Consider the following 12,036-nt stretch of genomic DNA (forward strand, 5'->3'; position numbering starts at 1 on the left):
ACGACACAAGATATATGACACCGACCTGATTAGTAGTTGGAGCTCTTGAAGTTTGCTACCGATTTCTTCTTTTCTTCCTTAAATCCGTAGTGGCGCGTGTTCACGCTCAGAATGTGTCACTCTCTTTCCTTCTCTCTGGCTTTTCGACTTTCGAACGCACGCACCCCTCCGGATTCGTGAAAGGAGGAAGAGAGAGGATGATGGTAAGTGGTGTGAGAGATCGTGATGGTACGGGAGAAAGAAAGAGAGTTGAGTTAGTGAGCAAACGAGTGAGTGAGTGAGTGACTGACTGAGTGAGTGAATGAGAAGGAACGAGGGACAACCACTCTTGTGCGTCTCAGCCGACGTCGCTTGAGACCTCCTCCTCTCTTTCTTTTTTTTTTTCTTTCTCCTTTATTCCTTTTTTTTTCTTTTCTTCTTTTTCTTCCTTTCTGTCGGAAGCTACCATCTCTCACACGCTTAGGATTCAGGCGCACGCGGCAAAGTCGACTCTTGTGCACGGTAAGATCGCATAAGGAGGAGGAAGTAAGAGGACTAAGAGAGTGAGAGGAGGGGGAAGAAGATAAAGATGAAGAAGAAGAAGAAGAAGGAGGAAAAGGAGGAGAAGAACGAACAACGGCAGACTCGGTGACTCGGTGGCCGAGCGGTATCTCACCCGCGAAAAGCGTCCCGCGATCAGGTGACAGCGGGAGAGTATACACCGGCAGTGTGTTCAAGTGTGATAGAAAGAGAGAAAAATATAGAGAGGTAAAGAGAGACAGTGGCCGCAAGTGGGAGGGAAATGGGTCTCCCTCTCTCCGTCTAGTAGTAGGAAGGACGGTTGAGGACGCTTGCTCGGCATGCGCGCGCGTGAGAGAGAGAAAGAGAGAGGGATCGGGAGAGGGAGATCGAGACGTCTGGCGGCGTGAGGAAAGAAGGGAGGAGGTGGAACGTACGGGAGGTTAAATGCGCCCGCAAGCGAACGAACCAACGAAAGAACGAACGAACGAACGAACGAATGAGCAAAGAGGAAGAACAACTGAGAAAGACTGAGAAGGTGAAGAAAGAGTTTGGATAAAAGGAGGTGGAAGTGAGAAAGAGAAAAAGGGATATAACCAGCACTCTTTCAAGTACCAAGAGTGTGTGACTGACGGCAAAGAAAAGAAACGATTGAGAAAGAGAGATAAGGATAGCCCAAGTTACTACTGAGCTCACAAAGTGAAGAAGGAGGAGGTGGAAGACGCGTGGTATGATGGTGTGAACAGTAAGGGATGAGGTAAAGGTGGTAGCAGCGTTGAAGGTGGAGATGAAGGTAGAAGTAAAGGGAGTTAGAGGAGGTGGGAGAGATCGGCAGTCAAGCTGGCAGGCAGGCAAGAAGGCCGGCTGGAGGGACGGAAGGGCTCCCTGATCGCTTCTGAGTGCAAACGGTTCGACGTGCGGTGGGACACTGGCAAGTAGTCGGGCGGGCGGCTGGCTGAAACTGCTGTGGATAGCGGGTGGCGAACGGCGCGGTGCGATACTACTCTACGGAACGGAACGGAACGGGATGGGACGGTACGGGACGGGACGGGACGAGACGGGACGAGACGAGACGGGACGATGGGCCGCCGCCGAGAGAGAGCCGGGCCGGGACCCCTATCCACACCACGAATACTATACAAGCTCGCACGTGGATGCGCGCGCGCACACACGTTCAAGAGAACCGCCACCGTGTGCGCGCGAGCGTACAACCAAACGAGGGAGCGAGAAGTAGAGAAAACGAATGAGAGAAAATGAGAGAGAGAGAGAGATCTGATCCCGATGTAGGGGGGATCCAACGACGCGTACCGGAGAACGCAGTGGCGCACAGGCGCGTGCTCACACAGATATCGGTCTAGTGGCTTTGTCGTCATCGTCGTCGCTGTCGTTGCCGTCGTCGTCGTCGTTGCCGTCGTCGTCGTTGTTACCGTCATCGTCGTCGTCGTTGCTGCTTAGTGATGTCAGTCTGATGGCGACAACGGCGACGGCGACGGCGACGGAGCCGGCGACTAAACGAGAGACGGAAAAGGCGAACGTAGCAGCAGCAGCAGCAGCAGCAGCAGCAGCCAGGCTCAGCGTACGAGCATCGTTCCGATGCTACGTTACTACGCCAACGGCTCTGCTGTTGCCTGTTCTCGGCTCGACTCGGTCTCGCTCGGGCGTTAGCACTCCCGTCGCCTCCTCCTCCTCATTCCTCTGCCTTCGCCACCTCCTCCTCCTCCTCCTCTTAGTCTCTCTGTCGTTCGAACCGATGCTCTCTTCCGCAAGCGCGCGTGGACCGTCTCTCTTTTTTCATATGCTTCCGTCTTTCTTTTTATTTTCTTTCTTCCTTCCTTCGCTTCCTAGCTTCCCCCCTTCTCCAGGTTCTTTGACTTTTCGCGTCTTGTTCTTCTTACTCACGCGTTAACGCTTACTCTATACGTTTCTAGCCCCCCTCCCACCACGCCACTCCACTGGTTTTTCTCAAATCCCCCATCTCTAGCTTCAACCCACCTCCCTTCAACCGTCTTTCTTTATTTCTTTCTCTTTCGCATCCTCCCTCGTGTTCTTCTAACCTCACTCCCCCTCTTCCTCGATACAAAGCCCACCACTCTGAGCGAGCTTGCCGTCGTTTCTTTCACTCTCTCTCTCTTTCTCATTCCCTTTTCCATCTCTTGCACATGTGCGCGTTTAAACGTCGAAGAACGGTAGCATATCGTCGCTCGTTCTCTCGTCTGCTGCTGCTGTTGCTGCTTGTGCCTGCTTTCCTACCAGCCTGCCTGCCTGCCTGCCATGAGCTTTTCACAACTCGACGAAGAACGACGTTTCGAAAAAGAAAAGAGAAAAGTACGATGAAAAGGAGAAGTACTGAGGAAGGACAGAAAAGATCCCGAGACCCTAGTTGGGGATATAACTAATGTCTGCTACACCTCCTAACGTCAAGAATCCTAACTTTGTTCATGAATTATTCTCAACAAATATTATTTTTGATTTTTCAACAGATCCGACAGATCTTCAACTTTATTTCAAAAATCTATTTTAATTTCATATATTTATCCTACAGAAACAAAAAACAGATCAGCAAGTTTTTTCATGTTCTTTTTTTGAGAAAACTCCCCGTATATCTTATCCCGTGCCTTAAGCTTAACAAATATGACGACAATAATACATTCGCATAATGCCTTCACGGATGATCGACTCTCCTCCTTGTACTTTTGGGAATTCGTCGGTGAAAAGGGGCTCAGAAGAGAGCTGAGACGCTTAACTATTCCGACCAAGTATGCGCCCACACGAAGTCGACGAAGTAGTTGGTGAGTCCTCCAAGTTCCCTTAATCTCGGCCACCTCTTCTGACCCCGCCTCCGCCCCCGTCCTTACTCCTTTCCCTTCCCTTCCCTTCCCTGCCCCGACCTACCCCCAAAGCTAACGGAGATGGAAACGACCGACTTCGTGGAAGTGACTTTACCCACTTTAGAAATGCCTTTTTCGTATCGAAAATGTACACTTCGTTTTACCCAAAACTTGAATATACATTTTATTCATCTTTGAACATATATTCTTCAGGATAACGTCAATCAATTTGAACATTATCATTACGATAAGCGTGCGTATCCCAACTTCTGATTAGAGTTACAAAAAAAAAATTCCATCTTTCAAAGATGACAGACGAATTTGGTTAGGCCGAGGACAAAAACGGCACTCTTCATAGGATATTAAAAAAGAAAGGGTGTCGAGGGGGAAGGAGTGAGAAAGAGATACAAATGTACGCAGTGGGAGGGCGGCGCCCTTTTTTTGTATCGGACACGAGGTGAAAAGGATGGAGTAGTCTGGGTCCAGCTGTGGTCTATCCTTGTTCGGGATACTCTAAAGGGGGTCGAGGATTATTAAAACGGAGAAGAGAAGAAGTGGCCGAGGGGAAGGGGGACTTGAACTGTTACGGGCCTCTCTACTGCGTTCCGCAGCCTTTGCTAGGAAACCCGAAGCTTTGCTCTTCCCCACTCAACTCTGAACCTCCCCTATCCCTTCTACAACTCTCTTTCTCTGTCTGTCTGTCTGTCTATCTCTTTCTATCTTTCAGTCTCACTCCATTCCTCCTTTATCGTCCTGATTCGGTATTCAAGCTCGAGCTGTGTGTGGTGCATGCTCGGTGCATAAAATACCCCCTACAATGATCCCAATCAACCGTGGCAGTCATGCGAGGATCTCACCAATCAGGACTGCTTTGATGCCAAGCGACAAAAACTAGGCGCTAATCCAATATGGATTTCTGTTTCTACTATATCGATTTGTACGATAAAACCCCACCCCATCTCACCACCCAACCCGTCAGATGCGTAGAGTATTATTTACCTGAAAGATTTGAAGTTTTATGGGAAATCTTTATATTTATCTTTTACGAGCAAACGATTAACTTTTTAAAAATATCAACTGATTGATGACCGTCTGTCAATATCGAATTTATTATACGAGTTTGGTACAATAAAGTTTTCATTAGGAAATATTTTTTGGTCAATTAGTTTGGAGTTTAGGGTGCTACGGTTTAAATCAAATTTTATGCGAGGATAACCTAAGAAAACTTCATAAAAGTTCATAGTATTTTAGAATAAAGGGAACGTTTAAGTTTCGACACCTTGCGACACTTATTTAACACACCTTGCCACAATATATCCTACAATAAAACCAACAAACCAATAGCAACACGTGTCTCAAAAACGGATGCTACCTGCGAGACAGAGTTTTAAGTCTCTTCCTAACACTTTAAGAGGGTCCCAACTATTGTCCTGCCCAAAACAAAATCTTAATGCTACTTTCTATACCTGGTGGTCCCATATCCCACCCTACGATCTTTACTTTCAATCGATTTAACTTAATAATTATTATTATTTGTAATATAATTATTACACTTGATGTTGAACACTTTTATTTCGGTTGTTAACGTTATAAAAAGAAATAAGTTAGGAAGCAAACAGTTACCTGCGTTTCTTTTCTTTTTTTCCTTGTTTCTTTTTTGGATGTGAGGGAAGCAAGAAATTGCTGTTCCTTCTTGTCGTATCGGTAAACACAATCAAGCGAGAAACTCCACAATTACCCTTATCTTCTGCTATAGCATTGCATGTTGGAAACTTTCGCGATACTTTCTTTCCTGGATTATCGTGCCCGTCGCGTATACTGATACAGAAGCAGAACCACCAACCAGCAGCAGCAGTAGCAGCATTCCCAACAGTCCTGGAAAAACCTCTGCTAGTTTTATACTTTATACGAGCTTAAAGAATTCCCTTAGGTAGGTCTAAAAGTCTACCCGTATGAGCTTATAGAACTTTAATCACGAATATTGGCTTATAGAAATTACTAACCTGTAAAAAGGAATGTTCCCTTTTCTCTTTTTTGGATTAATCGACGTTCTCACGTTGTTGATTCCTTCAAATCGTAGAATGATCCACCATTTTGTAAAGAAATTGCTAAAAAAAAAAACCTGAAAAAATTACTGGAAAAACAATTGGCAAAATTTTATTATAATTCAATTTTTTTCTAAGCTTATAGAACTTTAATCGTGAATATTGGCTTATAGAAATTACAAACCTGTAAAAATGAATGTTCCTTTTCTTCTTTTTTGGATTAATCGACGTTCTCACGTTGTTGATTACCTCAAATCGTAGAATGATCCACCATTTTGTAAAAGAAATTGCTAAAAAACCTGAAAAAATTACTGGAAAAACACTTGGCAGAATTTTATTATAATTCTATTTGTTTTTTTTTTTTACAATACAAAAAATTCTGAACGTATAATAATTTTGTTAATCATACGTGTTGTTTAAAATCTATTGCAAATAAATTGTTGATTTCCCCGAATCGTAGAATGATCCACCATTTTGTAAAAGGAATGCTAAAAAACCTAAAAAAAAATTACTGGAAAAACACTTGGCAAAATTTGATTAGAACTCAAATTGATAAATTAATATTATGCAATTTGTAATATAAATAAATATTAATAAAATTAATATTTATAAAATATTAATAAAAAAACATATAAAACAAAATAAAAAAATGTCTAGATATGAAAATATTGATTTGATACAAAGGATACAATGTTTTAAATTAATAATTGTCTCAAATTTTCTCCAAAGGGAATATTTTGAGACAATGAAATCTGATCCACAGTTCCAATTAATCGACACACTAATTTCTACTCATTCAGGTGTTAAAAAAACATTTCCCCTTTTTTTGATGAAATATTTGAATTAAACAATATTATTATTGTCAGTTTAATCGTTTTTGTTTATAAACTATTTCACTATTGTTTCATTCCTTTCTTTATTGATTTTTCTATTCCTTCAACATCTTAAGTTTGCACAAAAAACTGTATTAAAAATAATATTATATAATAAATATTCTTTTTTTAGTCATAATAATTAAAATTAGTATTTTCAATTTGATGAATATTTAAAATTAAAATGAAAAAAGGAGAAAGTATAGAAAATAATAGAAAATATGTTGTATTTCAATCACAAAACTAAACTAAATTACACTAAAACGTCACTGAACTAAAAAAAAAAAAAAAAAGGAAAACACTCAAAACAATATAAAACTGTTTTGTAAGTAAAAAAAAATTTCACTCTTAAAACACACAAATTATTTAAACTTAATATTAATAAAATATTTTAGACAAAATATTTTTGTCTAATCAAATTAAATATATATTTGGTAGTAGTGTCCAATGAGGTAGCGTCTTTGAGACTGGCAGAGAGTAAAAATGTTTATTCCCTTTCTCGAACATCTCAACTAGAATTTTACTTTTCCTCTTCTTCATCTTCTCCTTCCTTCCTTCCTTGACCAAGTCCAGACAAACCACCACCACCATCAACCACCACCTCTCTTCATGGTATACATCGATTCGCGTTGTATTACCCATGGACCAGTTTGTTTTTTTTTTTTCCTTATCCCGTTTTATTCTCACGAGACGGAAGAAGAGAAGAAGAAGAAGAAAAACGGATGCTGAGAACTGGACAACGGTCAAGTTATGTTGTCCCGTAGCATCGTAGTATCACGGATATACAACACAAACTGGACACAATCAAAAAGTTTCGTCCAGTATGTAGCAAAGGGGGATGATGATGATGAAGGGGGATATAAACTGTATAAAAAGAAGAAGAGTGAAAGAAAGAGAGAGAGAGAATGAAAGAATTTCACGAGATCAAAAAGGGGTAAGGACCATGATTCTGGTTTGATTTCTACAACCTCCTGTTGTCCAGTTGAGATGCTGGTTCCTCTCGCGTGAGAAAAGATCACTCGATTCGACCTTTCCATCCTTCTTTTATTTTTTAAAACCCTTCCGCGATTTTCTAATACCTTTTCCTTACTATGAGAACTTTTCTTTTACGATTAGCTTTGCTTAATATATTTTTTCAAAGAGTGTACATAAAATATATTTAAGAAACAAAACAATAAACAATTGCAAAATTTATATATATATATATATATTTTATAGTTGCAAATATAGAAATATGTTTTGATTTTGTTACTTGTCCAACTTACCTATTATACAAAGTTTCGAATTATTTTTCTATTTTATTTTTTCCCATTGTAATAAACCATAAAAAAAGCTATAGCTAGCTCATTATAGATTATCATACATACATACACACATGCATACATATATAGATCGGGTGAAATTACCCTAACAATACAATGCGCAACACGCGCAAGTAATTCAAACGATATTTACCTTTAACGCAACGCACGACCACCTGAAATTCTCTTGGGTGAGGGTAATACGATTGGACACGGTATATGCACACATCCCAGAGAGAGAGAGAGAAAGAGAGAGAGAGAGAGAAAGAGTGAGAAAGAGAGAAAGAGTGAGAAAGAGAGAGTGCCATCCGAAATAGTCCGCGAATTCCCTTTTTCGACTGAACCGGACTACTGCTACTATTCCCTTTACTCCACTCCAACCAACCCCCGATCGAATCGAATCGAATCGACTCCACATCCCACGATCGTTCGATGCTCGAGATTTGTTTCTCGAGTTTGACGGGGTTTCGAATCAAAAGAGAGAGAGAGAGAGAGAGAGAGAGAGAGAGAGATGAGAATAACTCTACCACGAGGAGCAACAGATTGCTACTCGTCTGTGTGTAGCCCTTTTTGTCATCGGAAATAGAAATCATTCCTTGTCACTACTTGTCACTTAAGAATACCATTTTTTTTTTTTTTTACTTTTTTATTTTTTTTTATTAAACCTCCCATTGATTTTCTAATATTACAAAATGTAATATATAATCTATCTTTCTTTAATTAATTTTTTATATAATTGTTTTAATGTTTCATCAAAGATTATGTGTACAAAGTATATTATACTTATATATTTATTTATAAAAATTTGGAATTTCTGTAGAAATTCTTGAGAATCATTTAAAAATGACGTACTTCTTTTCACTCACATCATTTGCGAGATCTAGGGATTTTAGTCATAGTGTTGCATTGATGTTTGTGAAATAGTTGTACGATAAACCTCATCGTGTTGGTGATAAACGTGGTAAACGCGTCAGACAGGCAGGCAGACCAGGCATCACCAAAATGGGCCAGTCGTCTTTATCGCGACGCATATTTGGCAGTTCCTGCAAATGCCACCCTTTCCCTTATTCCCTGTTCCTTTTGGTAGTAGTATTTCATGTTAGAAAGAAAAAGCTGTCTCTCACTGAAATGAATCAGAGTAAAAGAGAGAGAGAGAGATGAATAGATGAACCGGAGAAGTTGAGCTGGCTCAGAGCGTACGAACCACCACCACCAACCAACACCACCACCACTAGCACTAGCAACCCTCCTCAGTGCCACCGGTTAGACCCTACGGCTTTGAGGGATGATGGAACTACGGTAGAGGGGTTGAGAGGGTGAAGGGAGGGTGGCAAATAGAGTGGGACAGCGCGAACAAGGGTGCCCTGACAAAAGACCGAAGGACCCATAAGCGAGTGAAGGTGGTGCGGGCGGAGGAAACTTCCACAGAGAAAGAGAGAGAAAGAAATAGAAAAAAAAGGAGGAAAAGGACAAAGAGGGTAGAAAAAAAAAAGAGAAAGAGAGAGAAAGAGAGAGAGAGAGAGACGAAGGCAACGAGCCGGGCCGAAAATTCGAGGGCGACGGAGTAAATGGAACCCGACGAAGGACGAGGACGAGGGTGAAGTGGGGAAAGGGAGTGATGGTGAGGAGGAAGAGGGGATACTGTGCCGACTAAAAAGAAAAAAGAGAAGAAGGGGAAACCCGACGAGGTTGAAAAGTTCAATTGCGCGTATTTTCGCAGTGACGTCTCGCAAATCTTGCGACCGTATCCTCCTTTACCCTTACTCCCTCCCTGCCCCTCATTCTGATTTTTTTTTCTTTTTCTATTTCCTCCCTTGCTCGTTCTTTTTCCAACATTCGCAACCACCTCCCCTCCCCTCTCTGTCCCTGCCTCATGCGAGCTCCCTTGAACCCATCCAGACGTAGGAAAAGTGTGGGATGACACTCGACGCACTACCACCTCTTACCACCGCAAAAATCCCACCCACTCACCCCATTCTCCTCCTCTTTACCCTTCGATATTTAGCTCTGTGCCTAGCCACCCTCTTTCAATCTCTTCCTCTCCCTCTCCCTCTCTTTCACTCTTTCTAGCTCGTTCACTCTTGACATCAAATCCTCTCGGATATACGCTCGGCCGATCGTACCTACGACGGATTAAACGCGCTTGTGTAGGCCCTCTCTCTAACCCTTCACTTCCCCTTGCACCCCCTCATCACACCCTTCCTTCCACCATCCTTTGCAATCCTCGCAAAACTGCATATAGGTACGTGCAGTTATATATATATACATATAGATATGTCTATCTACTACAAGCAACACTATATTCCATACGTCGTCTACCAACTGGACCCTGGCATAAAAAAAAAATAAAATAGAGAGAGAGGGTTGCTCATATTTTCTTTTCTTATTCGTTTCCACCCTTTTTTTTACTCCCCCCTTTTTCGTCCTATCCAACTAATTTCAATTTCTGTCTCTCTCTTGTTCTCTCTTACATTCCTCTCTCACCTGTCATCGTTATATATATATATATATAGGGTTTTACTCTCACACCTTTACTTTTACCTTATTATAATCGATTTAATTAAGTTTCGCATTTTAAAGCGTCGTCGTACACGCTCTTTTGTTAAACATTTTAATTAAGCGTCTCGCACATTTAGACCGCTTCAGTTTTCCACCCCACTCATACTACGATACTTCACTCTCTCCCTCTTTCTCTCTCTCTCTCTCACTCTCTTTTATACGCTTTCGTTACTGAGGGATCGATACAACCGCGGAAAAGATTAAACGCCGATTTTCCATGATTTTCAATCGAAAAACGAGTTTATCGTAGAGTCCCTCTCCTCACCCACCCGTCTAAGAAGCAGTCTACAAATGTAAACAGAAAGAGAAAGATAGAAAGAGACAGAAAAGTGCTGATAACACGATCAATGATACGACTGGGTACTACTCGGTGGCTCTAAGGTACACACTGGGGAATGTGGTTCGGCAATTAACTGCTGCCTACAAACACCATGAAAAAGAAAAGTTGTATCATATATTTAGTTATTTAGAACAACATAAATAAATGTTTAAATGCTTCATATTGATTAATCATTCAAGGATATGTATAATGGTTTCTTTTTATTTCTATTAAAATGTATACACACTTAACGTGACAAAAAAAAATAACATATGCACACGCACACACACACACATGTGTGTAGATTGAACATGCAGTTAATAATCTCCGATCATTGGCAGCAAATCGACTTATCGAAGCCCACCCACCCTCCACCTCCACCTCTACCCTCACCTCACCCTCACTCTTTCCACCCACACCTCCAAACCAACTACATCTCCCCGTGTACTATCGGCATGCGGCATTTCGTACTCTTCAATTCGTTGGACCTCGCATGCGAATCCAAAACGCTTTTGATAATCGTTCGGTCAAACGATCCAACGGCAAATTTTACGCTACCTCGTGTCTCCCCCCCCTCCCTCCCCGCCCCCGAACCCTTTTGCATTTCGGATCATTCATTATTTAACGTCCGACTTTGTGTGCGGGTACCTGCAGAGCCCCAACCGGCCCCGCCCAGTCATCGGTTTTCGACCGATTTTCCACCGATACTCTCTCTCTCTCTCTTTCTATACTAATATGGATCCGCGTGAACGATCAAAAAAAAAAGAAAATAAAAAGGGGGAAAAAAAAAACATAAAAATCATAACGCGAGAAAAGTCATATTCACGTTTAATATTTAACACGTTATGTTGGCAATAACTTGCGTGTGTCCTGTTGTTGTTTCAATGTTAATTTGATGCTTGTTATTTTGCAGTAAAATAAGACATAATGCAACGAAGGAAAGGAAAATTTCAAAAAAGAAAGTAAAGGGTGAAAGGGTTAACAGAAATAAGCTAATATCACACGTGTGTTTCCAGAACAGTCAACGATATTAATAAAAATTGTTAGAAATGGTTAAACAAAATGTTTCTGAATAGAAAATGATAAAATCGAATGTGGGTCGCTAGTTAGTATAATAATTGAATGAAAACAATTATGCGCGTTATTATTTAATAGTCAAACGACTATAGAATACGTTTACACAACGAAGAGGTTGTATTGATCCGTTTAGTAATAGTAGTAGTGGTAGTAGTAGGAGCCTTCGTCAAGATGTTTTCGAGTGAGAAATCTGTGCGGAAAAGGGAGGAAGGATTTCCGAAGAAATTCATAGATAGAGGTGAATTGCGTACGACCGAATCGAGGGATAATGCTATCTCGAACTTTCTCTCCTACTACTATTCCCATAGTAGTAGGTATCATAAAGCTTTGCGGTTGTGAGTTGTATTGGTGTTGGTAATGGTAGTAGTAGTAGTGGTATATAGGGAACGTTCGGGTTCCGGGACTTTCCGGCTTGGTTGAACATCCCACCCGTGGCAAGCCGGTAATTCTAGAACGGCTATAGTCGGCCCCTATAACTACCTCATGCCCTTCACCTCCCTTATGCTATCCTATAAACCCACGCTAACTCCCCTATCG

The 12,036-nt window shown here is 41.4% G+C and overlaps 2 protein-coding genes across 4 annotated transcripts in view; one reads left to right on the forward strand and one right to left on the reverse strand.

Moving 5' to 3' along the window:
• The window catches only part of LOC107066425 (uncharacterized), a 39,634-nt gene extending 34,195 nt beyond the window's left edge, over positions 1–5,439 (reverse strand). The window contains exons 1-2 of one of the 3 annotated variants that reach the window (XM_089179770.1): positions 5,330–5,439; positions 4,950–5,201 (exon numbers count right to left, since the gene is read on the reverse strand). The gene's annotated coding sequence lies outside the window, so the exon portion shown is untranslated. Of the gene's footprint in view, positions 1–25; positions 2,231–4,949; positions 5,202–5,329 lie in introns of those variants that run through there. The other 2 variants (XM_015321030.2, XM_015321032.2) reach the window with 2 other exon arrangements.
• The window catches only part of LOC107066463 (uncharacterized), a 41,247-nt gene that overhangs the window by 3,123 nt on the left and 26,088 nt on the right, over positions 1–12,036 (forward strand). The gene's annotated exons all lie outside the window — the stretch shown is intronic.

Source organism: Polistes dominula, unplaced genomic scaffold (assembly GCF_049000335.1).
Source record: "Polistes dominula isolate Pdom_NZ unplaced genomic scaffold, Pdom_raw_medaka contig_29, whole genome shotgun sequence".
NCBI classification, from domain to species: Eukaryota; Metazoa; Arthropoda; class Insecta; order Hymenoptera; family Vespidae; genus Polistes; species Polistes dominula.